The sequence below is a fragment of the Tursiops truncatus genome, chromosome 3 (genome assembly GCF_011762595.2).
Source record: "Tursiops truncatus isolate mTurTru1 chromosome 3, mTurTru1.mat.Y, whole genome shotgun sequence".
Classification (NCBI taxonomy): domain Eukaryota; kingdom Metazoa; phylum Chordata; class Mammalia; order Artiodactyla; family Delphinidae; genus Tursiops; species Tursiops truncatus.
Genome location: NC_047036.1, coordinates 168,661,735 through 168,689,476, shown reverse-complemented (window position 1 = coordinate 168,689,476; position 27,742 = coordinate 168,661,735). Strand labels below are relative to the sequence as shown.

The 27,742-nt window shown below is 45.3% G+C and overlaps 1 long non-coding RNA gene across 1 annotated transcript in view; it reads right to left on the bottom strand.

Moving 5' to 3' along the window:
- The window catches only part of LOC141278407 (uncharacterized), a 52,270-nt gene extending 24,770 nt beyond the window's left edge, over positions 1–27,500 (bottom strand). The window contains exons 1-2 of the long non-coding RNA XR_012331152.1: positions 14,852–27,500; positions 14,080–14,262 (exon numbers count right to left, since the gene is read on the bottom strand). This is a non-coding gene — a long non-coding RNA (uncharacterized lncRNA). The remainder of the gene's footprint in view (positions 1–14,079; positions 14,263–14,851) is intronic.
- Between the last annotated feature and the right edge of the window lie 242 nt (positions 27,501–27,742).

The window sequence follows — 27,742 nt, the reverse complement described above, 5'->3', positions numbered from 1 at the left end:
GGCCATGGGTTCAAGCCCTGGCCCTGGAAGATCCCACATGCCGTGGAGCAGCTAAGCCCGTGCACCACAACTACTGAGCCTGTGCTCTAGAGCCCGCGAGCCACAACTACTGAGCCCGCATGCCACAACTACTGAAGCCCACACGCCTAGAGCCCATGCTCCACAACAAAGAGCAGCCCCCGCTCGCTGCAACTAGAGAAAGCCTGCACACAGCAACGAAGACCCAACGCAGCCCCCCCCCCAAAAAAAAACCCCCGAAAAACAAAAAACCCACAAAACTTGAGTAGCTGTATTTCACACAGAGCAGATTTCAGAGGAAGGAAAATTCTCAGAGATAAAGAGAGGCACGACATGATGATAAAGGCATCGATTCTCCAAAAAGACATAACAACCCTTAGTGCGTGTGCGCCTAACAACAGAGTCCACATGCTAGAGACAAAAACTGATATGACTGCATCGAAAAATGGATGAATCCACTATTTAAGTTAGAGACTTCAGTATATCTCTATCAGAAATGACAGATCCTGGAGGCAAAAAGTGAGTAAGAAGATAAATGAACTCAACAGTACCATCCACAACTGGATATAATTCACAACTACAGACGACGTCATCCAAAGACAGCAGCACACAGATCCTCTCAAGTGCACACGGGACCATCACCAACAAACACCATATCTTGGGCCATGAAACAAACCTTAATGAATTTAAAAGAAGAAATCACACTGGATGCTCTTAGGCCACAGTGGAATTAAGTTGGAAATAACATAAAGGTAGCTGGAAAGTCCCCCAAGTACTCGTAAACAACAAACTTCCAAATAACAAATGGATCAAAGAAGAAATCTCCGGAGAAATAAAAAATATTTTGAACTTAATGAAAACGAAAATAACACTTATCAGAATTTGAGGGATGCAGGGCTTCCCTGGTGGCTCAGTGGTTAAGAACCACCTGCCCAGTGGTTAAGAATCTGCCTGGTGGAAAAAAAAAAAAAAAAAAAAAGAATCTGCCTGGCGGGCTTCCCTGGTGGTACAGTGGTTAAGAACCACCTGGCAATGCAGGGGACACGGGTTCAAGCCCTGGTACAGGAAGATGCCATGGAGCAACTAAGCCCATGTGCCACAACTAATGAGCCACAACTACTGAAGCATGCGTGCCTAGAGCCCATGCTCTGCAGCAAGAGAAGCCACTGCAATGAGAAGCCCGTGCTCGCCACAACTAGAGAAAAGCCCGCACGAAGCAATGAATACCCAATGCAGCCAAAAATAAAATAAATTTTTTTTAAATGCGAGGGATGCAGTGAAAGCAATGCTTAGAGAAAGCACTGAAAGGATATATTAAAAAAGAAGCAAGATCAAAAATCAATAATCTAAACCTCTACCTTAAGAAACTAGAAAAAGGGCAAATTAAATCTAAAGTAGAAAACAATACTAAATCAGAAGAAAAAAATACTAAAATTTGGAGCAGAAATCAATAAAATTTAAAACAGGAAATTGGTAGAGAACATCAACTAAACCAAAAGCTGGCTCTCTGAAAAGATCAATAAAATCATATGCTAACTAGGAAAAAAATAGAGAAGACAGAAATTATTATTATCAGCAAAGAACTAGGGGATATCATTACACATCTTATGGACATTGAAAGGGTAATAATGGAATACTATGAATAACTATACCCCAAAATTTAATAACCTCGATGGAATGGCCCTATTCCTTGAAAGACACAGCCTGCAAGAATTCACAGAAGAAGAAATAGATAATCTGAATAGCCCTATGTCTATGAAAGAAACTGAATGAACAATCAGTAACCTTCCAGGAACCTTGCTACACTGTTGGTGGCAATGTAAATTGGTGCAGCCACTATGGAAAACAGTATGGAGGGTCCTTAAAAAACTGAAAACAGAATTACCATATGATCCAGCAATCCCACTACTGGGCATATATCTGGACAAAACTGTAACTCAAAAAGATACATACATCCCAATGTTCACAGCAGCACTATTTACAATAGCCAAGACATGGAAGCAACCTAAATTTCTATCAACAGATGACTGGATAAAGAAGATGTGGTACACATACAATGGAATATTACTCAGCCATAAAAAAGAATGAAATAATGCCATTTGCAGCAACATGGATGGACCTAGAGATAGTCATACTAAATGAAGTAAACCAGAGAAAGACAAATATCATATATCGCTTATATGTAGAACCTAAAACATAAAATAAGTAAAAGAAAATAAAACATACAAATGAACTTATTTCCAAAATAGAAAGAGACTCACAGACATAGGAAACAAACTTATGGTTACCAAAGGAGAAAGGGGCATGGACAGAGGGATATATTAGGAAGTTGGGATTAACATATACACACTACTATATATAAAATAGATAACTAACAAGGACCTACTGTATAGCACAGGGAACTATACTCAATATTTTATAACAACCTGTAAGAGTAAAGAATCTGAAAAAGATACGTGTGCGTGTGTGTGTATAAAACTGAATCGCTGTGCTGTACACCTGAAACTAACACACTATTGTAAATCAACTATACTTCAGTAAAAAAGTAAAGTAAAAAATAATATAATTACTAACCTTCCAAAGCAGAAAACACCAGATCCAGATGGGTTCACTGGTGAATTCTACCAAACATTTAAGGAAGAAATTAATTCTCTACAAATAGTTTCAGAGGACAGAAGCAGAGGGAATGTGCACTAACTCATTCTATGAGGTAAGCATTTCCCTAATAACAAAACCAGACAGACATTACAAGGAAGCTATAGATCAGTCTCTCTCATAAACAGTGATGTAAAAATCCCAAACAAAATATTAACAAACTGGGGATTTCCCTGGTAGTCCATTGGGTAAGACTCCATGGGGGGCCCAGGTTTGATCCCTGGTCGGGGAACTAGATCCCACATGCCGCAACTAAGAGTTTGCATGCCGCAACTAAGAAGACCGCATGCCTCAAGGAAGATCCCGCAAGCCACAACTAAGACCCAGTGCAGTCAAAATAAATATTTTTTAAAAATATTAACAAACTGAATCAAATAATATAGAAGAATTATACACCATAACCAAGTGGTATTTATCCCAGGTATGCAAGGCTGGCTCAACATTCAAAATTCACTTCAGGGGACTTCCTTGGTGGTCCAGTAGTTAAGAATTCACCTTCCAATGCAGGGGACGTGGGTTTGATCCCTGGTGAGGGAACTAAGATCCCACATGCCACAGGGCAACTAAGCCCACGCACCACAAATACTGAGCCTGCGCGCCTCAACTAGGGAGCCAGCATGCTGCAAACTACAGAGCCCATGTGCTCTGGAGCCCGTGCACCACAACTAGGAAGCCCGCGGGCCACAACTAGAGAGAAGCCCATGCGCTGCAACGAAAGATCCCACATGCCACAACAAAGATCCCACGTACGGCAACTAAGACCCAACACAGCCAAAAATAATAAAAATAAAATAATTTAAAAAAACCACTTCAACAGTCTAAACAAAAATCACAGCATATCAAAAGATTTTTCTAAATCTATTTGAAAAGGCAAGACTATGGAGATGGTAGTAAAAGGATCAGTGGTTGCTGGCGATTGGGGTTGGGGGAGGGGTGACTAGGAGGCGCACAGGGCATTTTTTAGGGCAGCGAACATGCTTTGCAGGACACTATAAAGGTGGACGCATCTTCGTCTAAACCCACAGAACATACATGCAAAGTCAGCTGTGGACTGTGGGTGATGACAACATGTCAGTGTAGGTTCATCCACTGGAACAAACACACCGTCTCACACGTCCAGGGGTCTGTAGGCCGACAGGCCCAATTTACGGCAGGCAATTTATGTGCTGTTAGCTGCTCGGGCATCTGGTAGCCCTCCTAGCGCTACAGAGCAGTGGCGCACCACGACGACCACGCGCTGGGCCCTGCTGGAGCTGAGGCCCTCCAGGCCCTGAGACTGGGCTGCTGGCGCCCAGCTGCCCTGATGCCTTGGGCTGTGCCTGCAGCACCACACAGGCTCACCCCTGCAGAGGCCTCCTTCCTGAACTGGCGCTGGCAGGACAGAGGTGAACTGGTGCCCCAGCACCTCCCACGTGACGATGGTCTTGTGGGCCCACAACCCAGGTGGCACTCAGGAAATACCCAAATACTCGAGCCACGTGCAGCAGACGCCTTGTGTTTAGATGCTTTCCGTGGAGCTGCTGACCGCCTGGCTGAGGACTATTCGTTGCCCAGCCAGGGCAGGGGCAGTTTCCCTGAAGGGGCCTTTCATTGCATGGGGGTAGACAGCCCTGGCGAGGCTGCACAAAAGCATGGCAGGAATAGCTGGACAGAGCCCGGAAGCAGGCCCTCTCCAGCTGTGGTGAGCCGGGGCCACTCCTCCCTGAGGTGTGCGGGCTTCTCATTGTCGTGGCCCCTCCCGCTGCACAGCACAGGCTCCAGGCACACCGGATTCAGCAGCCGTGGTGTACTGGCTTCAGTACTTGTGGCTCATGGGCTCCAGAGCACAGGCCCAGCAGCCGTGGTGCACGGGCTCAGCTGCTCCGTGGCATGTGGGATCCTCCAGGGCCAGGGATCGAACCCGCGTCCCCTGCACTGGCAGGTGGACTCCCAAACACTGCGCCACCAGGGAAGCCCCACATTGACTCTTTTTAATACTTACTTATTTATTTATTTTTGGCTGCGAGGGGTCTTCATTGCTGCGCATGGGCTTTCTTTAGTTGCGGTGAGCAGGGGTTACTGTTGATTGTGGTGCACAGGATTCTCATTTCAGTGGCTTCTCTTGTTGTGGAGCACAGGCTCTAGGCGCGGGGCCTTCAGTAGTTGTGGCACGCGGGCTCAGTGTTTTGGCTCACAGGCTCTAGAGCATAGGCTCAGTAATTGTGGCGCATGGGCTTAGCTGCTCCGCAGCATGTGGGATCTTCCCAGACCAGGGCTCTAACCTGTGTCCCCTGCATTGGCAGGCGGATTCTTAACCACTGTGCCACCATGGCAGTCCTAGATCAGATGGACTTAATTGATATTTATAGAGCATTCCAACCAGAAGCAGCAGAATACACATCCTTCTCAAGGGCACATGGAACATTCTCCAAAATAGAACACATACTGAGCCACAAAGCAAGCCTCGGTAAATTTATAAAACTGAAATCATATCAAGCATCTTTTCTGATCACAACGCTATGAGAGTATAATTCAACAAGAAAAAACTGTAAAAAACACAAACACATATAGGCTAAATAAACAATATGCTACTAAACAACCAATGGATCACTGAAGACATCAAAGCAGAAATCAAAAATACCTAGAGACAAATGAAAACGAAAACACGATTCAAAACCTACAAGACGCAGCAAAAACAGTTCTAAGAAGGCAGTTTATAGCAATACAGTTGTACCTCAGGAAACAAGAAAAATATCAAATAAATAACCTAACTTTACACCTAAAGCAACTAGAGAAAGAAGAATAAATAAAACCCAAAGTTAGTAGAAGGAAAGAAGTCATCAAGATCAGAGCAGAAATGAATAAAATTAAAGACAAAGGAATAGAAAAGATCAATGAAAGTAAAAGCTGCTTCTTTCAAAAGATAAACAACAAAACTGATAAACCTTTAGCCAGACTCATCTAGGAAAAAATGGAAAGGGCTCAAATCAAAAAAATTAGAAATGAAAATGGAGAAGTTACAACAGACACCACAGAAATACAAAGGATCATAAGAGACTACTACAAGCAACTATATGCCAATAAAATGGACAACCTAGAAGAAATGGACAAATTCTTAGAAAAGTACAATCTCCCAAGACTGAACTAGGAAGAAACAGAAAATATGAAGAGAAAAATCACAAGTATTAAAATTGAAACTGTGATTTAAAAACTCCCAACAAACAAAAGTCCAGGACAAGACTGTTTCACAGGTGAATTCTATCAAACATTTAGAGAAGCGTTAATGCCTATGCTTCTGAAACTATTCCAAAACACTGCAAAGGAAGGAACACTCCCAAACTCATTTTATGAGGCCACCATCACTCTGATACCAAAACCAGACAAAGATACCACAACAAAAAGAAAATTGTAGTCCAATATCAGTGGTGAACACACACGCAAAAATCCTGAACAAAATACTAGCAAACCGTGGGAATTCCCTGGCGGTCCAGGGGTTAGGACTCCATGCTCTCACTGCTGAAGATCTGGGTTCAATCTCTGGTCAGGGAACTAAAACCCCATAAGCCATGCAGCATTGCAATAAATAAATAAATAAATAAATAAATAACTAGCAAACCAAATCCAACAATACATGAAAAGGATCATACACCAAGATCAAGTGGGATTTACCCCAGGGATATAAGGATGCTTCAATATCTGCAGATCGATCACTGTGATACACCACTTTAACCATCTGATCATCTCAATAGATAGAAAAAAGGTTTTTGACAAAATTCAAAACCGATTTATGATAAAATCCTCCAGGGAGTGGGCATAGAGGGAACATACCTCAACATAATGAAGTCCATATATGACAAATCCACAACTAACATCACACTCAATGGTGAAAAGCTGAAAGCATTTCCTCTAAGATCAGGAACAAGACAAGGATGTCCACTCTCGCCACTTTTACTCAGCATAGTTTTGCAAGTTCTGGCCATGGCAATCAGAGAAGAAATAGAAATAAAAGGAAAAGAAGAAGTAAAACTGTCACTCTTTGCAGATGACATGATACTATACATAGAAAACCATAAAGATGCTACAGAAAACTACTAGAGCTCATCAAGGAATTCGGTAAAGTTGCAGGATACAAAATTAATACACAGAAACCTGTTGCATGCCTATACACTAACAACAAAAGATCAGAAAGAGAAATTAAGGAAACAATTCCATTTACCATCACATCAAAAAGAATAAAATACCGGGGCTTCCCTGGTGGCGCAGTGGTTGAGAGTCCGCCTGCCAATGCAGGGGACACGGGTTCATGCCCCGGTCTGGGAAGATCCCACATGCCGCGGAGCGGCTGGGCCCGTGAGCCATGGCCGCTGAGCCTGCGCATCCGGAGCCTGTGCTCCGCAACGGGAGAGGCCACAGCGGTAAGAGGCCCTCGTACCGCAAAAAAATAAAAAATAAAAAATAAAATAAAATAAAATGCCTAGGAATAAACCTACCTAAGGAGGCAAAGACCTGTACTCTGAAAACTGTAAGATGCTGATGACAGAAACTGAACATGACAAAAACAGATGGAATGATATACCATTTTCTTGGATTGACAGAATCAATATTGTCAAAATGACTATACTACCCAAGGCAATCTGCAGAATCAGTGCAATCCCTATCAAATTACCAATGGCAATTTTCACAGAACTAGAACAAAAAATTTTTTAATTTGTATGGAAACACAGAAGACCCCCAAATAGCCAAAGCAATCTTTGGGTCAACAAAGAACGGAGCTGGAGGAATCAGGCTCCCTAACTTCAGACTATACTACGGAGCTACTGTGATCAAGACCGTGTGTCACTAACGCAAAAACAGAAATATAGATCAATGGAACGGGACAGAAAGCCCAGAGATAAACCCACGCACCTATGGTCAATTAACGTACAATAAAGGAGGCAAGAATATACAATGGAGAAAACAGTCTCTTCAGTAAGTGGTGCTGGGAAAACTGGACACCTGCATGTAAAGAATGGAATTAGAATATTCTCTAACAACATACACAAAAATAAAATGGATTAAAGACCTAAATGTAAGACCAGACACTATAAAATTCTTAGAGGAAAGCATAGGCAGAACACTCTTTGACATAAATCGCAGCAGTATTTTTGATCCATCTCCTACAGTAATGAAAATAAAGACAAAAATAAACATATGGGACCTCATTAAACTCAAAAGCTTTTCCACAGCAAAGGAAACCATAAACAAAACAAAAAGACAACCCACAGAATGGGAGAATATATTTAGAAACGATGCAACCAACAAGGGATTAATCGCCAATATTTAAAAACAGCTCATGCAGCTCAATATCAAAAAAACAAACACCCAATCAAAACATAGGCAGAAAGGGACTTCCCTGGCAGTCCACTGGTTAAGACCTCGCCTTCCAATGCAGGGTGGTGGGTTCGATCCCTGGTTGGGGAGCTAAGATCCCACATGTCTCATGGCCAAAAAAACCAAGGCACGAAACAGAAGCAATATTGTAACAAATTCAATAAAGACTTTAAAAATGGTTCACATCAAAAAAAATAATCTTAAAAACGAAAAAAATAGGCAGAAGACCTAAATAGACATTTCTCCAAAGAAGACATACAGATGGCCAAGAGGCACATAAAAAGATGCTCAACATTGCTAATTATTAGAGAAATGCAAATCAAAACAACAAGGAGGTATCACCTCACACCAGTCAGAATAGCCATCGTCAAACAGGCTACAAATCCTAATGCTGGAGAGGGTGTGGAAAAAAGGGAACCCTCCTACCCTGTTGGTATTAATGTAAATTTGTACAGCTACTATAGAGAACAGCAAGGAGGTTCCTTAAAAAAACTTAAAATAGAGCTAGCATATGATCCAGCAATCTTACTCTTAGGCATATATCTGGAGAAAACCATGCTTTGAAAGAATACATCACCCCAGTGTTCACTGCAGTGCTATTTACAATAGCCAAGACATGCAAACAACCTAAATGTCCGTCAACAGATGAATGGATAAAGAAGATGTGGTACCTATATACAATGGAATTTTTTAGCCATTAAAAATAATGAAATAATGTCATTTGCAGCAACATGGATGAACCTAGGAATTGTCATAGTAAGTGAAGTCAGACAGAGAAAGACAAATATATAATAACACTCATATGTTGGATCTTATTTGAAAAAAATGATACAAATGAACTTATTTACAAAACAGAAACAGACTCACAGATTTCGAAAACGAACTTATGGTTACCAAAGGGTAAACCTGGGGGGTGGGATAAATTAGGAGCTTGGGATTAACATACACACAGTACTCTAACACAACAATGTAAAGCAACTATAGTCCAATAAAAATTAATTTTTAAAAATACACACACTACTATATATAAAATAGATAACCAACAAGAACCAAAAAGACCACCGGGAACTCTACTCAATATTCCATAATAGGGCTTCCCTGGTGGCGCAGTGGTTAAGAAACCGCTTGCCACTGCAGGGAACACGGGTTCGAGCCCTGCTCCGGGAAGATCCCACATGCCGCGGAGCAACGAAGACCCAACGCAGCCAAACATAAATAAATAAAATTTAAAAATATATATTCCATAATAACTTAAATGGGAAAAGAAACTGAAAAAGAATAGATATATGTATATGTGTAACTGAATCACTTTGCTGTACATCTGAAACTATCACATTGTAAACCAAATACAGTCCAACATGAAATATCTCTAAGTATTACATATGGAAGATCCACAAAGAAGCTGAACCAGAGAATAAGCTTAAAATCAGAGTATAGGGGTTTTGGTAAGTTTCCAGAAATGCAATACAAAAACAGATCTTGGTGCATTGTGAATCACTATTAACAGCAGCTAAAAGACATTTTGAGAGGATAACCTAGACCATTAAAACTAACTTTAATGGCACCTTTTCAATTTGTTAGAAATTTTAACTCCTAAACTATGTCTGGGAAATAATACCAAATTTATATAGGGATCTCTACCCCAGTTCCTGGCACAGAGCTCTTAAAACCCTTGTAAATTCCTAAGCGATAAGTGCACCAGGAGCATCTTTTGTTCTGTGGAGGCAACTGGATGGGCTCCAGGATGGGGCTGGTCAGCAGAAAGGCTGCACCATGATTGGAAGCTTGGGCTTTTTAACCCCTCCCGCCAACCTCCAAAGGGGAGAGGGGCCGGAAACGGAGTGAATAAGTGATCACGCCTGTGTGAAGAAGCCTCCTTAAAATCCCAGTAGCAGGGGGTTCTGAGAGCTTCAAGGTGAACACATCCACACCAGGAGGGTGACACACCCCAGGTCCAGGGGCACAGAAGCTCCTGCACTCGGGACGCTCCCAGACCTCGCCCTGTGTATCTCTTCATCTGGACGTCCGTGTGTATCTTTTATCATATGCTTCACTAAACTGGTAAACATAAGCAAATGTTTCCCTGAGGTCTGAGAGCCACTCTAGCAAATTAACTGAACCTGAGAAGGGGGTGATGGGAAACTCTGATCTGTAGCCAAGTCAGACAGAAGTTGTGGGCAACGTAGGGACCAACTACCTTTGATTAGCATCTAAGGTGGGGGGACGGTCCTTAGGGACTGAGCCCTTAACCTGTGGGGGGGGTCTGACACTGTCTCCAGGTGGACGGTGTCAGAACTGAGTTGGGTTGTAGGACACCTGGTTGGTGTCACAGAATTGCTGGGTCTGGGAAACCCCTATAGCTCTGGTGACCAGAAGTATCAGAAGTGAAATGTTCTGTGTGAAAGTAAAACAGACAAACACAGTGCGGACAGCTGTAGTTTCTTCCAAGGCAATCTCTAATGAAGGACATAAAATGATGGTTTTTATCTTTTCGGCCGCACCACTTGGCTTGCGGGATCTTAGTTCCCCGACGAGAGATCAAACCCGGGCCCCCTGCAATGGAAGCTCAGAGTCTTAACCGCTGGACCACCAGGGAAGTCCCTGAAACGATCATAAAGGGAAAATTATAAAGTGTTACCGAACGACATCAAAGTAGAAAGAAAGAGAGCACGTGTTCTCGGAAAACAGACGCAATGCCATCATGATAGAAACTCTCCCAAAAAGATGCAGAGTGTTAAGAAAATTCCATTACATCCAAAACCAGGTGGGGTTTTTTGGTTTCTTTATGAAAAACTACTTCTAAAAACAAATGAGAGTCAAATGTCTAAGAATAGCCAAGTTTCCTACAGAACAAGGTGGAAGAACTTTCCCTAAAACACATCAAAGCATTTAAGTCCGGACAGTAGTTGGGGCCACACAGCATTAGCAGGAGGAGGGACTCACAGACCTGGGAAAGAATGGACATGGGGCAGGAATCTCCTCCAGCGCAGGACAAACGGCTGTCTACGGGCGGTGGGGTAGGAGGGTGGGTAACACTGTCAATGTCATGTATAATAATCCATTTAATGCAGATTATTGGGGGGCATCGGCCGAGCCCCGAGGCATGAGGGATCCTAGTTTCCTGACCAGGGATCGAACCCGCACCCCCTGCAGTGGAAGCACAGAGTCTTTACCACTGGACCACCAGGGAAGTACTTTAAGAAGTTAAAGGCAAGTGTTCCACGACTTCTGTATACAGATTTTTCTTATATAAGGAAAATAAAAAAGAAGCTACAAAGGAGGAGCCTGACCAATTTATTTCCTTTAACCCTAAGTCCATTCACCAGCACAGAATAAAGGGGATGAAAAGATAAACCACACATGGGGAGAAAATATTGGCAGTGCCTGCAAACGAAAGAGGATTCATGCCCAGAGCATCTAAAGAAAACTGAAGAAATCAATATACAAATACACACATCACACAGAAGATGAACCACCACACCCTCATCCGGTAAGAACCCTACGTAACCACGAAGAGACCCCGGCTCCCACTTGAGGTGGACAAACATTTATCGAGGTCACTCAGCGATGGGGACCACAAGGAAGAAATAAACAGCGGGGCAAGAATACACTCCAGACACGACCAGCATTTTCTGAGTAAATTTAAACTTATCCATAAGCTACGAAGCCACGCTTTTTTCTCTGAAGTGCAGAAACTCAAGTCGCATCTCGCACTTGGAGATAAAAACAAGAATGACTGTCGCAGCATTGCTAGCTAATAAAAAAAATGCACTTGGGGGAATTCCCTGGACATCCAGAGGTTAGGGCTCTGCACTTCTACTGCAGGGGGTCCAGGAACTAAGATCCCACAAGCCATGGTGCAGTCAAAAAAAGAAAAAAAACTCTTGGAAGAACCCCGGCAGCAAAGGCACTGGAACACATGAGTCAAGGGGAGAGCTGAGCCTCAGACACCAGCACGTGTGAAACAGACTGGGGCTGAGAAACCCCAGAGAAACTTCTGTGTGACATTACTGGTGATTTACGAACTAACGTTCACTTACTGGAAACTGAAGGGGCAAAATCAGATGACACACGGCATGGTGATAAGAGATGGTAAAGGTATGAATAATAACAAAGAATCAGGACAGAGGTCACCTTGGCAACAGGAGGGAGAGAAGATGTGGGAGAAGCACAGGAGGTGCGGAGATGCCAACAGGTACCAGGGCCTACCTGTACACCTGGGGGCTGAGTCCACAGGTGTTTATACTGTTGTTATTAATGTTGCAGCAAAACAGAAAGAAGCAAACGGGCTTAGGCACAGACCAGCCAAACGGGCCTGAAAGAGATAAGCAACCTTGGTTATCCTGTAGCTGTTACTACTAACAAACACCTGTAGCTAGACTTGTCCTTCCCAAAGCTGATTACTCTAGGAATCCACATGAATCAACACTCTGCACCTGGCACTCTTCTCCCCCTACACTCCCTTGTAGCGCTCTTTATTTCACAGGCCTATAACTTCAGGGATACCAGACCCGGTTGCCAGGCTGCCTAACGCCAGCTGTGACCACTTTGAAATAATGCAAGAAAAAAATGCAAGACCTTCACAACTTTGATCCTTATCACCCACCCCAGACCGAGAGTCCTGAGTATAAAAAACTTCTCTCTACCCTCTCGAGGGGGCACAGCTCTTGAGGCACTAGCCTGTGTTCCCCTCTTTGCCTGGCAAAGAATCCAGCTATTCTTTCTTTTCCTCAAAACTCTCTCTCCATATTTCTGTTCCGCATCGGTGCACAGAGCCAAGATCATTTTGGCATCATTAACTTAATGCAAAAGTCACACGATTTAAGAGCAGCCCCACGGCAAGCACAGCACACCTCAGAGAGGACACACTACCCCCAGCACTACTGGAAGTGGGTCCCCTCCCCTCATGATCATGGCATCAACAGCTCCTCCTGTGGTAGTTCCATGGTCTGGAGGCCACCTGCATGGGGTGAGGGGCCAGCAAGACCCCAGGGCACCTCCCTTCACCTCCCTCGAAGGCTCAGCTTTGCGCTCAGCTTGTCCCCCACCCCAGTGGATGCCCCTGCTTCAAGCTCCGTGGGTCACTTACAGGAGACAAAGACCCTCCTCCCAGACTGTGAATGGGAGCCTGCAGGATCTGCTTCCACCTGTGTTCACGGATAACGCAGAGGAAAATTCTAGGGCACTTTTACGGTTTTAATAACTGGATCCTGCTTATTCCTTTCAGAAGACAGGCATTGAGGCAGGCTGGGACCTGGGACCCTTTGCTGCAGTGCTTGCACCTGGACAGCCATCTCCTCCAGCAACAGATGCAAAGAAACGCTAAGGGACTAAAAATAACTGCACGCATGCGCAGTGGGGGCAAATTAAGAACAACAAGATACAAAAAGGCCAAAACCCAATTGCCACTTCCGAGGTACGGGAGCAAAAGCAGAGTCCTGTGCATGATCCCCGCACACTGCACCACCAAGGGGGTGGCCTAGACCATCTAAGCCGCCCCCCGGCCCGACGCACCCACCTACCCCCACCCTCACCCCCTTTAATGGACCAGCCCGCCCCTCCTCCTGGATCCAGCAAAGGCACCAGTTACTTGTTCTCGCTCCCTCGTGCTGTAGCAGGAACCTCAATAAAGCCTTGCCTGAACTCTTCACCTGGCCTGATCAATTTCTACTGATTAAGGGCTCCAAGAACCCAGGTAACAGTTATCAGCTAATACCCTCATGGTAACACAGCGTTTGTAAATTAATCAGAATTGAACACTAGTTGCTTTTACAGGTCACATTTTACAGAATTTTCATTAATCTGAATGCCACGTGTTAACAGGAAATGGAACAGGACCAGAGCGTCAGGAACTCTGTAACTTGTATGGAAGAGTCACTATTATTTTTATAAAGACATGAATCCACCTCTTTGTTGACCTTATTTCAGTGTACTGTCAAGTTTATCAGTGTAATAGCCACTTATCTTACCAGCAAAAGTGAGTTCAGCAATAGAGGGAGTAACCGCAATCTATGACGGACCACCGGCAAACCCAGAGAATAATGAAGGGGCGCTTACTATTATAGGGAAAAGGAGTAGTTTGGAGGGGCTGTATTAACCGAGGAGTCCATTGGAGGAGCTGGGCGTCCAAAATATGGAGGCTTCTCAGTGGCTGGGCTGTCCTGGCCCAGAGAGGTTTTCTTCTTTCTGCTGGGTAGTAAGATGCGCCTTTCCGTTGGAGATGTAGAGGGTGGTCTCTACCTGTTTGGAGTAATTGATGAAGCTTGGGGAGAGGGAGGGGGACGCAGAGAGCTCTCCCTATAGGCCCATTTCCACTCCAACTTTAGCTGAGCGTTCAATTAATTCCACAGAACTTTCTGCATTTTCCCCACAACTGCAGTGGAAGACAGGACATTCCTGAGACCCTTCCCAGAACAACACGAGTCGAAACAACACGCTCCGCGCCAGGAGACCAAGAACAGACCTGAGGAACTTACTACTCTAAGTGGAAGGAGAGGGGGAAAGGATCCGTTATTTTCCCTTAACTGAAAACTGAAGCCAGAGTGAAAGCAGAACCGTCAGGTCCAGGGTGGGTCCCCTGCAGCCACCCCAACCGCCCTCCCCAAGTCCTGTCCTCCCTCCGACCCCACCCAGCAAAGGACTCGAGGAGGGACCCCCGCGTGGGGACGGGACAGGACGCCAAGACCCCACCCCAGGGCGGAGAGCTTATTGGGGTGGAGACTAGCAGGGGGAGCGGGGAGGGAGACGCGGGACCCCGTCAGCTTCCAGCGGGTTCCTTGCCGGTTCGAACCAGCCCCTCCTGGTCTCCGACCCCGGCTCGGGCACTCACCATCTCCACCTCGCTCAGAGCTCTCTCCGGCGTCATGTCAGCGGCCCCGAGACTTGGGCAGGTGAGAGCGACGGGGAACGTAAACCTGAGGCTACGCGGGGCAGGCGCGCACGAGCTCGGCGTGCGCACGAGCGAAGCAGAGGGCGCATAGCCTCTCCCTGGCACAGAAATTGCGTCCGCCCCCGACCTTGATTGGACAGTAATCCTTGCCCCGCCCCCACGCTCAATTCTCCTCACCCCATCCTACTCTGATTGCAAGTTGTCCGGACGCCGCCCAGTCGCCGCTGATTGGACATTTTAACCAGACCCCGCCCCTACTCCTGAGTGATAGGCCACAGGGACACGCGTAGCTTATCCGATCGCCTGGAACTTGGGCTCCCTGCTTGGCCGACCCTGTGGCAACTGCCCACAGCTGAGCGGCTCCCTTGTGTCCTCCTCCTGCACCTGGTAGTCCACACTCAGTTTCCCCGCTGTTCGCTACATATCCGGAGTAAGGATGAGAAAAGGCGGGACATTGCAAGGGCCGAGGTCACTGTGGAAATGTTCCCTTTAAAAACAAAGACTCGCAGTTAACATCACCACGTGCAAAGCATGTTCACCTTTGACACGGGAAAGCCGCTCCCTTTGTCCCCTCCCCCGCCTCTGGGGCTTGAGATCAGCAACCCAAGGGCCAGGGACCTTTCCCCCGTGGGAAGTCGGACCCCGAGGCCGCAGCGGGCGTGCAGAACTCGTGTCAGCATATCCACAGTTGTGAGATGCCACAGTTCTCAGGTGTGCATTTTAAACTGCAAGGAAATGTTTTTTAGTTCCGTTTTTTATTGTGTCGCTAGAAAACTCTGAAATACAAAAAGGCTGGGATATCCCTAAAGCAACTGAACTATTTTAACTGACATAAGAAAAAGCAAGAAAAGCTTAAATAAGTTTCCATTGGACGTGAAAACTCTTAATATTGTGATTAAATTAGGCGAAAACACTTAATAGCATTTCATATGACTGCTCATTTCAGAAAATACCCTTCATAAATATTGCTGATTTGTAAAACTGTTGTCCTCCCTGGGACCTCGAGGGAAGGTTGTTTGGTTTTCTTAAAGGAGCTGGTGTCCGCCAGTTTCTCAGCCAGGTGTCTGTGTTCTTCTTGGCCTGTGGCAGGGTCTTGCTTGCCAAGGGGGTTAATAACCTCTGGGTCTCTGGAATGGGAAATAGTTCTTGCAGCAATTCTGGACTGATTTGAGTACGTGTGACATTTATTTGTTGATACGAATCGTTGTCATCTCTTGTTGGAGTAGCAGTTCTTGAGGTGGAATACAAAGGCTTTTTGGAAGCAGGGAAGTTACTGGGTAAACTTGAGGATGGAAGGCCAGTTATCTGCTGGCCTACTGGCCTGGGAGTTACAGGGAGAGGACAGAGGCCTGAGCTAGAGACGTCTGAGGGGTGGTTATTGTTTTGGTTTGTTAATGGAATGGAGCTAGTTTTTAAACTCTTAAAATTGTCGTGATTTTTTGAATGAAAAGTAGATTTGGGTTGTTATTAATTTCTATAAGGGGTACATTTTGGTTAGGGGAAATAGAACCGAATTGCTAGTGTGCAAGTTTAACTTGAACAATAAAAATTGAGCATATTTCATTTTGTGTTTCGGAGAGTATTCTGTATGAGGGAGCTGCTTGTTTCCCTATGTGAGGCATGAGCCAAAGATCAGTTTTGTCCATTGCTGGAGAAAGAATCAAAGAAATGGAGCCGTGTTCCCCAAAGCGTGCTGCTTGTCTGATCTTGAGAGTGCCAGCGCAGACAGCAGCTTTCTGATCTAGAGTTCTTCAGATTTGCAAACGGACAGTGGTTTCAAGACTTGACGCTGACGTCAGAGTCTAATATGAGTGATGGTTACACTGACTGGTAGACGGGATCCCAGCTAAGTGAGGTGATGTGAATAGTTAGTAGATGCCGTGCAGTTACTGGACGGTAACAACACCGCGCCATCTGCCAGGTAAAGCGGCAAATTACTCTTGAGTTTATTGGAAACGTCTTCTGTTGATGAAGCTTCTAGGGGAAGATGTGCTTTGACAGGCTTTTGAAAGTGGGTCACCTTCCCCTATACTCTCCTGGTTTGTTACTTTCTGTAGACAAAGAAAATCAGTTGATTTTTTAAAAAAATTTATTTATTTATTTTTGGCTGCGTTGGGTCTTTGTTGCTGCCCACGGGCTTTCTCTAGTTGCGGCGAGCGGAGGTTACTCTTCGTTGTGGTGCGCGGGCTTCTCATTGCGGTGGCTTCTCTAGTTGCGGAGCGCGGGCTCTAGCCCCGCGGGCTTGCGTAGTTGCAGCACATGGGCTTAGTAGTTGTGGGTGGCGGGCTCTAGAGCGCAGGGTCAATAGTTGTGGCACACGGGCTTAGTTGCTCCACAGCATGTGGGATCTTCCTGGACCAAGGGTCAAACTCATGTCCCCTGCATTGGCAGGCTGTTTCTTAACCACCATGCCACCAGGAAAATCCCAGCTGATGTGTTTTTAAGGGCATCTGGTTGAGGCTAGCGTTTGTCCACTTCAAGTCCTTTATTAAAAGACACACCAGGTACTAGAGCTACAACAAGAGCTGCCTCGGGCCTATGAACCACTGGTGGTATTTAGCCAGACCTGTGAGCTCAGCACTCAAGGTAGATTGACTGCCACTCGGAAGCCTCTGGACACTGAACCCCAGCAGTTAGTGGCTTATCTGCTCACACTGCTGATGGCTGGGTGACTTCACCCAGAAGCACAGACGGCCTTTTGGAGGTGGGGGCAGTGGGCTGGCTGTGTCTGGCTGGTTGTCAACACCTTTTAGAAGTTGTCTTTTCTGCACTGGCTGCACCCATTTTGTCTGGGGGCCTCAGCACTCAGTCTTGTGATTGTCTCACTGTAACCAAATGCCACACACCTTCCCAATCTGACGGTTTTGTTCTCCAACTGGTCTTTTTTTAAAATCATATATATATATATATATATAATCTTTGGCTGCATTGGGTCTTCGTTGCTGTGCGCGGGCTTTCTCTCGTTGCGGTCAGCAGGGACTACCCTTCGCTGTGGTGTGAGGGCTTCTCATTGCAGTGGCTTCTCTTGTTGTGGAGCATGGGCTCTAGGCACATGGGCTTATTAGTTGCGGCATGTGGGTTCAGTAGCTCTGGCTCACGGGCTCTAGAGCACAGGCTCACTAGTTGGGGCGCATGGACTTAGTTGCTCCGCTGCATGTGGGATCTTCCCAGACCAGGGATCGAATCTGTGTCCTCTGCATTGGCAGGCAGATTCTTAACCAATGCGCCATCCAGGGAAGCCCCTTCAATTGGTCATTTGAAGCATTTAGTTTGAATGTGGCATTTCGTACCTTTCTTTTGGCAAAACATATGTCTACTTATAAGCATTTTTATATTTTCTTCCTTAAAGATGGCTTGTGTATTTCTGCTATAAAATACAGCAATAACTGGCGAGTGCTGCAAGGTGTGTTCTTAAGCATAGGGTCTGTATCATGCGAGGGTCAATAAAGTTCACAGAAATTTAAAAAACAATACCCTCCAACTTGAGTTGGAGTAAAAAACTGTAAACTTTTATACAGTTGACCATTTTACTTATAACTAGAAAAATTCATTTTCTGTTCTACCTGCTTTTGTTGCAAAGACTCCTATATATCCTGGCTTCCCCCCTTCCTCTTCAGAGCAGTCTCTCAGAGTTATTTGAGATGCTGTCTCCCGGGCCTGAAGTCCTACGAAAGTCCACCAAATAAAACATAATTCTTGGGCTTCCCTGGTGGCGCAATGGTTGAGAGTCCGCCTGCCGATGCAGAGTACACGAGTTTGTGCCCCGGTCTGGGAAGATCCCACATGCCGCGGAGCGGCTAGGCCCGTGAGCCATGGCTGCTGAGCCTGCGCGTCCGGAGCCTGTGCTCCAACGGGAGAGGCCACAACAGTAGGAGGCCCGTGTACCACAAAAAAAACACACACAAAAAAACAATTCTCAGCTTTTAAGTTGTGCATTTTTTTTAGTTGACAATAGCCTGTATCTTCATTTCCTTTAATTATCCCCAAGTGTTCTCTATAGCTGGTTGTCCTAACCAAGATCCAACACAAACCATTTGTTGCATCTTCTTTTTTTTATTTTTAGAGTATTAAACAGTAAAATTGATTTAATTCTTTCAGTGTGCAGTTCTATAAATTTTAGTATAAGGATAGTGTTTAGTGTCAGCAGAGCTGAATTGTGTGCCCCCCAATTCATTTGTTAAAGCCCTGACCCTCAACATCTCAGAATGTGACTATATTTGGAGACGGGGATCTTTAAAAAGGTGATTAGGTTAAAATGAGATCCTAATCCTCATTTTATTTTTTTCCCTTTTTTTTTTTTCTGGCCACACCCCGAGGCATTCGGGGTCTTAGTTCCAAGACTGGGTATTGAACTCGGCGCCCAGGGAGTGAAACGGCTGAGTCCTAACCACTGGACCGCCAGGGAATTCCCCTAATCCTCATTTTACTCCAACACTAATCCAATCTGACTGGTGTCCTCATAAGAAGAGATTAGGACACACACACACACACACACACACACACACGGACAACCACGTGAGGACACGGGGAGAAGGGGAGAATACAGCCAACTACAAGCCAAGGTGAGGCCTCAGAAAGAACCAACACTGCTGACACCTGGATCTTAGAAGTCTGAACTTCTAAGCCTCTAGAATCGGAAGAAAAATAAACTTCTGTTGTTTAAGCCACCCAGTCTGTGGTATTTTGCTATGGCAGCCCCAGCAAATCAATACATGTAGTAATCAAGACAGTGTTGTAGTGCCATAAGGACAGTTGACTCCATCAATGAATGGAATTTAAATATCCAGTGGTAGACCCTACATATATGCTCCATTAATTTTGCCAAAAGGCAATTCAAGGTAGAAATGGTTCTGGAACACCTGGAAATCCATACAAAAATAAACTCTAATCCCAATTTCACACTATAAACAAAAGTTATTTTGAGATGGATTATAGATCTAAATGTAAAAGCTAAAGTACAAAGCTTTTTATTTATTGAAGTACCGTTGATTTACAACTAGAGTTGTAAATAGTTTGTTTCTGGTGTACAACAAAGTGATTCAGTTATACATATCTATCTACCTATATTCTTTTTCAGATTCTTTTCCCTTATAGGTTATTACAAATTGAGTATAAAATTCCCTGTGCTATAGAGCAGGACCTTGTTGTTTATCTATTTCATATATAGTAGTATCTGTTAATCCCAGACTCCTAATTTATACCACCTTTCCTCTTTGGTAACCATAAGTTTGTTTTCTATGTCTGTGAGGCTATTTCTGTTTTGTAAATAAGTTCATTTATATCTTTTTTTTTTTTTTTTTGCGATACGCGGACCTCTCACTGTCGTGGCCTCTCCCGTTGCGAAGCACAGGCTCCGGACACGCAGGCTCCGAGGCCATGGCTCACGGGCCCAGCCGCTCCGCAGCATGTGGGATCCTCCCGGACAGGGGCACGAACCCACGTCCCCTGCACTGGCAGGCAGACTCTCAACCACTGAGCCACCAGGGAAGCCCCATTTATATCATTTTTTAAGATTCAACATATAAGTGATATCATATGGTATTTGTCTTTCTCTGTCTGGCTTACTTCACTTAGTATGATAATCTCTAAGTCCATCCATGTTGCTGCAAATGGCATTATCTCATTCCTTTTTTATGGCTGAGGAGTATTCCACTGTGTAGGTGTGTGTATATATATATATATATATATATATATATCTCACATCTTCTTTATCCATTCATCTGTCAGTGGACACTGTGGTTGCTTCCATGTCTTATCTATCGTAAATAATGCTCCTGTGAACAATGGGGTGCATGTATCTTTTCAGATTAGAGTTTTTTTGTCTTTTTCGGTTATATGCCCAGGAGTGGGATTACTGGATCATATGGTAACTCTATTTTTCGTTGTTAAAGGAACCTCCAGGGACTTCCCTGGTGGTCCAGCGGTTAAGACTCCATGCTCCCAATGCAGGGGGCCCAGGTTCCATCCCCTGTCAGGGAACTAGATCCCGAATGCATGCCGCCACTAAGAGTCTGCATGCCACAACTAAAGATCCCACATGCCGCAACTAAGATCCCTTGTGCCGAAACTAAGACCCGGTGCAGTGAAATAAAAACAAATATTTAAAAAAATACTAAAGGACCCTCCATACTGTCCTTCATAGTGGCTGTACTAATTTACATTCCCACCAACAGTGTAGGAGGGTTCCCTTTTCTCCACACCCTCTCCAGCATTTATCGTTTGTAGATTTTTAGATGATGGCCATTCTGACTGGTGTGGGGTGATATCTCATTGCAGTTTTGATTTGCATTTCTCTACTAATTAGTGATGTTGAGCATCTTTTCATGTGCCTGTTGGCCCATCTGTAAAATGCAAACCTTTGAGAAGGAAACGTTAGGGTCTATCCTTGAGTTCTAGGAACAAAGAATTATTAGATAGAACCCAGGAAGCATGAGCTACAAAAGAAGAAAAAAAAGATAAAATAGATTTCATTAAGCTATAAGTTAAAAAATGGAGCAAGTCTTGGCTGTTTTGAGATGCAGGGATTATTATTATTCAGCTATGGCGAGGCCAGCAGTTTAGAAGGTGAGTGCCACTGAAAAGATAATGTGTTCTCACAGACACCCCCCCCCCAGGGGAGGGGGCACACAGGGCCACACGGGGAAGCACCAGGCATGCTCAGGAGGCAGGGGGATGAAGGGAGAATGTGGGCAAGAAGCTTTATTGCGGTTCCCTGGGGAAGGAGCCGGCAGGCAGGATGAGCAGGCTCAGGATAGGCTAGTTTGCATGATTCCAGGGCTCTGGGGAGGAGGGGCTGCTGGGGTGACTAGGACAGGGGGACAGTGGCCCTGAGTGTGGGAGCCCCGTACAGGAGGGGCTGGGATGCAGCTCTGCACTGGCTGGTTTGTGTGTGAAAGGTGAACTCATGGGTGAGTTGTTTACTGTCTAGGGATTGGCCACCCCTGGGAGGGGCAGATCCCTCTAGGGTCATTGAGGCCCCGGCTGTCAGAGCATCAGGACACAGAAAATAAAAAAAAAACCTTGAGTAACGCATTGGTGAGGAGGTGGAGAAACTGGAACCCCTGTACACTTCTGGTGGGAGTGTAAGATGGGGCAGGTGCTATAGAAATATTTGGTGGTTCCTCAAAAAGTTAAACAGAGAATTAGCATATGATCTATTAATTCCACTCCTAGGTATTCTGAAAATAAACAAAATCCTCACTTAAAATTTCGGGAGGCCAGAAGGGGGAGCTCTTAAGCCTTTCTAACTCAATAGGAAGAGACATATCTCTGCATCTCTAGCAGGAAGGTTACTACTTTACTACTCAGCAGGAGGAGGAAGAATTTCTCCTTGTCTGGCAACAGCCCAGCCAATGAGAGAGCACCAGCACTCAGCCAATGAAAAACCACTACAGTCTGGACCCCCAGTTTCCTCCAATGGACTCTGTTTATAACAGCCCCTCCCAACTCCCCCTTCTCCTCTATAGAAGAATCCTGCTCTCTTTTGTCCTCCAGACTTGCCTGTGGCTCACCATAAATTACAAGTCCGGGACTGCAATTTTGCTGTTCCCAAATAAACCCATTTTGCTGTTTTATAGTTTTAGGTCAACAAAATATATCCAAAGGAATTGAAAACAAGTACTCAAATAGATACTTGTGTATCAATGTTCATTGCAGTATTACTCACAACTGAAAGGTGGAAACAACTCAAGTGTCCATCAACAGATGGGTGGATAAACCCGATGTGAGCCATCAACACAGCCGATTATTATTCTGTCTTGAAAAGGAATGAAGCATTGACACATGGTATGTGGACAGAACTTGAAACTTCCCATCACACACAGGGAAGCTTCTGCTCTGCCCTGACCCCCACCTCACCCACACCCCACCTCCCCAGAGAGCCAGCCCCAACCTTTTCCAGGTTCTAGAAGGAATGCTTCTGGTGCTGGAGGGGTCACCCAAGGTAACTGAACAGGGGTTGGGACAAGGCTGGGGATGTGTTTACGTGATCTAGAAAGTGAAAAGCCAATCCACAGAATAGGAGGAAATAATTGGAAATCATAAATCTGATAAGGGAATTGTGTCTAGCATAGATTTTTAAACACTCCTACAACTCAAGAATAAAAAGATAACTTATCCAATAAAAGTGGGCAAAGGAGCTAAAGAGACATTTCTCCAAGAAAGGTACAAAGGGAGCCAATAAACACATGAAAGGATGCTCAACACCATGAGCCACCAGGGAAGTGCAAACCCAAACCACGACGAGGTATCACTCACACCCACTAGGGCAGATGGAATCAAAAAGTCAAATAACGAGTCTTGGTGACACGTGGAGAAATCAGAATCCTCATTCACTGCTAGTGGGAATGTAAAATGGTGTAGCTGCTGTGGAAAAAGGTCTGGCAGTTCCTCAAATGAGTAAACATACAGTTACCACATGACCCAGCAATTCCACTCCTAGGGACCTAGCAAAAGAGTTGAGAACAGCTTCAAACATATACTTGTACACAAGTGTTCACAACAGCCAAAAGATGTTAGCCACCCAAGTGTCCATCAGCAGATGAATGGATAAACATGGGGTCCATCCTTACACGGGAATATTATTCAGCCTTAAAAAGGAAGGAAATTCTGACACAGGCTACAACATGGATGAACCATGAAAACATTATGAAAGAAGCCAATCGTAAAAGACCACATTCTATATGATCCTATTCATATGAAATACCCCAAAGAAGGAAATCTATAGAGAAAGAAGGCAGATTAGTGGTTGCTTAGGGCTGGGGTAGGGGTTGGGGAGATAGGGGGTGACAGGTAAAAGGTATAGGGTTTCTTTCTGAGGTAGTGAAGATATTCTAAAGATGTTTGTGATGACGGTTGTACAAGTCTGTGAATACAAAAAGCCACTAAAGCGTACACTTTAAATGATGAATTGTATGGTATGTGAGTTATAGTTCAATGAAGCTGTTTTTTAAAAAATACACACTAAACTCTTTAAATAAAAACAAGATATGTGGCTACTGGCTATCATATTGGAGAGCACATGCCTCCGTTAAAGAAAAACAACAGAAAAACCACAGCGTGTAGGACACTGAAAATTTCCAGAATTCACTCTGAGAAGTCAGACATGGTAGGAAAAAAAGAAGTGTGGACTAAAATTAATAGAAGAATCAAATCTTCTAGTTCTGCAAAACCTGGCCAGGGAATCTTGCCATAGAAGGAAACTTCGAAAAGATGCAAAGCTAGCTTCGGTGAGTAAGGTGAACCCAGCTAACACAACTGAGGGCTGACTCAACCCTTCCATGTGACCATGAACTTCAGAGCTATTGCCCAGAATGGGGGAGAACAGCCCTTCTCAGACCCTGGGAGCCATTCCAACGACAATCTGGCAGTTTCTATTACAATTTAAAACGTACATGTCAGTGGTCATTCGGGCTTACAGATCACACGTCGATACACGCAGAGATCTGAAAACCCCACAAGCACCTGGAAATTCTGATGGCTTTCAATGGGCCCAACGAAGTGACATGGGGACTGGCATGGGACCTCTTTTCACAGTATACCATTTGGTACCATACTTTGCCCAATTTTTCACACAGAGAATTTGTTCAATTAGCGACACAAATCACATAAGTGTTCCACGTAAATCATGATATTTAAACACGGGGCTCCATAAAAATTGTGTCACCAAACTGTTAATGATCCTGTGATTGTGCACCGCCTCTCTGGACCACTGTCACAGCTGCATACAGGATTCAAGGGCAAGGATGGGTGGTGTGTGTGAAAGTGAGATAGGCTGGGACCCTGTACTGCAGTGCTTGCACTTGCCCTTGGACAAACGTCTTCTCCGGCAACAGGATACAAAGAAACTCTAAGGGACTAAAAGTAACTGCAAACATGCCCAGCGGGGACAATTAAGAACATAAGATAGGAAAAGGCCAAAACACAACTGCCATTTCTGGAAAAGCAGGGTCCTGTGCATGATCCCGGCACACGGCACCACCGGCAGCGGGGGCAGACCGTCTAAGCCACGCCTCCGGCCCGACCCAGGTCTGCCCCCCCCACCCCATTTACGGAACCATCCAACCCCCTCGGAGGGCGAGCAAGGGCACCTGTTGCTTGTTTTCACTCCCTCACAGCGAGTCCCAAAGAGACCTTTCCTGAATTTCTCCTTTGGCCTCTTATCAATTTCTATTGATTACAGACTCCGAGGACCTGAGTGGGTAACAAAAGTGAAACATTGAGAAAATAAACCAAAACACCGTCAACAAGAAAATGGTTAAATAAGTCATGGTATATACAAGGCAGGTGTAAGGAACTAATTACATCTTTTTGTATAAACTGGTTCTCCACTAAGGGCAATTTTGCTCCCTGGGGGGACCCCCGGCAGTGTTTGGAGACAGGTTTGAACCTCACGACTGACTGCGGAGGGGTTGCTACTGGGATCTGGTGCAAGGAGACCAGGGATGCTGGTCCACACCCTACAGTGCACAGAAAGGACCCTCAAAAAGGAATGATCTGGTCCTGAACGTCAGCGGTGCTGAATTTCAGAAACCCTGGTGTATAAAAACTAAATCTCAAAAATAAGAAGGAAAAGAAAAAAAGCTGGCGATGAATCCTAACAGTAGGATGCTGTTATGGCAGTTTTTAAAAACACACAAAAAATTACCATGTGCTGCTTAAGGGCACACACGTTTTAAAAAAGCCTATATACACATAAACTACAAGACTACATGTCAAATTAGAAATGGCGACCTCTGGGGAGGGAGGGGGAGAAATATCTATACTGTTTTACAAATGTGTGCAGCAAGTATGGCTAAGTGTGAAAATCTGTATATTGCTTCTGTATATAAAATCTGTGTACACTTCTTTGAATGATTTCATTAAAAAGCAAATATGGAAATGGTGTTTTGTTAAGATTAAGGAATTACTTTGGATCTGGAAGAAAATCATTTCTCTGAAAAATTACCAATAATAGAATAACGATATCATGGTATCTAATGAATGTCTACTCCACATCATGCATCACTCACTCTAGACAGGGTTTCTCCATATCTGCACTATTAAATAATTTTAGTTGTAAGTGTGGCCCCATTCAGGGCAGGGTGTTGAGAAGCATCCCTGGCTTCCACCCACTAGATGCCAGTAGCACCCCACCTCCATCCCCCAGGTGGTACAAAAATTTCTCCAGATATTGTCAAGTGTCCCTGGGGGTAAAACTGTCCCAGGGTTGAAAAATCACTGCTCTAGACCGTTCATTTGATACTAGCGTCTTTTCTCCCAAGTCCAAGGTCGTAAGTGCTGTCATTCTGCCGCCTGCATTTCAGGGGTCTAAGACTTTAATATGAGGACGACCACAATGATGAGCTGACACTAAAAATAATCAACACCTTTTTTTTTTTTTTTTTTAGGCCAAACCGCTTAGCATGCGGGATCTTAGTTCCCCGACCAGGTACTGAACTCGGGTCCTCGTCGGTGAAAGCTCAGAGGCCTAACCACTGGACCGCCAGGGAATTCAAATAATAGTCCACACTTTACATCCCACACATCACTTGCTAAATGCACGTCCCGTTATGTACGTTCGATTTACAGGCTGGAAATAGGCTCTGAGGCTTAGCAACTTGCCTACTACCACCGGAGAGCTGATTAAGGCTTGGGGCTACGACTGGCGCCCAGCTGAGCAGGTCTGACGGGACACGAGTGAGATAGTAAAAATCAACCGAGAAAGTACCTGCCCTGTCATTCATCATGCTGGGAGGACGGATAAAGCCAGATGCAAAATTATCGGGAAACGTATCCTCCAAGAACACGCTACAGCTGTAAAGTGCCAAAACAACTCCCTTTTGAGCCATTCCCGTCTACCTCGCTGAGTATTCTGTCCATTAAAAGCACACCTTCTGACCGAAGTCCTATCAGAAGGAAGACAACGTCCCTCTCCTGCCTGTCAGGCCTGATTCTCTTAGATACCAAGAATCCGTCTCCATCTCCACCCAGGTGCAGGACTCAGATAAGGGGTTTCCGGACATACAATCCACAGGCATCTTATCTTCTTGGTTCCCAAGGAAACAGGGCCTGGGTCCACGTCGCCGTTCAGACCCAACTCTGACCCCTCTGCACGGAGCTCAGTTTTGCTCTGAGCCAATGGAAACCAGGATGCATTTACATCTCACCTACAACCCACCCTTCCCCAAAATCCTACAGTGAGTCCGACCCGGGTCCTAAGGCCCAGGGGGTCAGAAGGTCCCGCGCTAACCAAAACCTCCGGGTCTCAGTACAGTCCCACCGACCTTCACCCGGGCGGGACCCGGGAATTCGCGCTTTTAATGACCCCGCCCCCTACTCTTGGAACTATGCCCCGCCCTCTGACTCATTCCCACCGCCGCCCGCCACTCCTCCAGCCTCGGCCGACGAGCAGACGCGGGGCCAGGACCTGCGGTGAACACAGGAAAAACCTCCCTCTGGAGAAGCAGGATGGCGCGCAAAGTCAACCGCAGCCCCCGGCGCCCGCTCCACGACCACCGCTTCTGCTTCCGGCTCCAGGGCTGCTGGGAGCGGAAAAGGGGCTAAGCCTTCGGCTTGGGACTGGTGGAGCCCCGAGGATGGGCGGGCCAACAGCATCCTCCAATCGCCGAGCAGAGAAGGGCGATTTTTTTTTTTCCCCCCGCCCCCCCGCGGGAAGCGATTGGGCCCAATGTCCGGCCTCTCCCCTCTAGGTCATTCCTGAAACCGAAATTAAGTTGTGGGCGCGGTTGAGGAGGGATCCGCCTTCGTGGGCATGGTTATCGCCTAATAAGGCCCAGGGATGCTGCTGGGGGCGTGGCCTCCCGCTAATCCTTGAACGCCCAGGTTACTCTG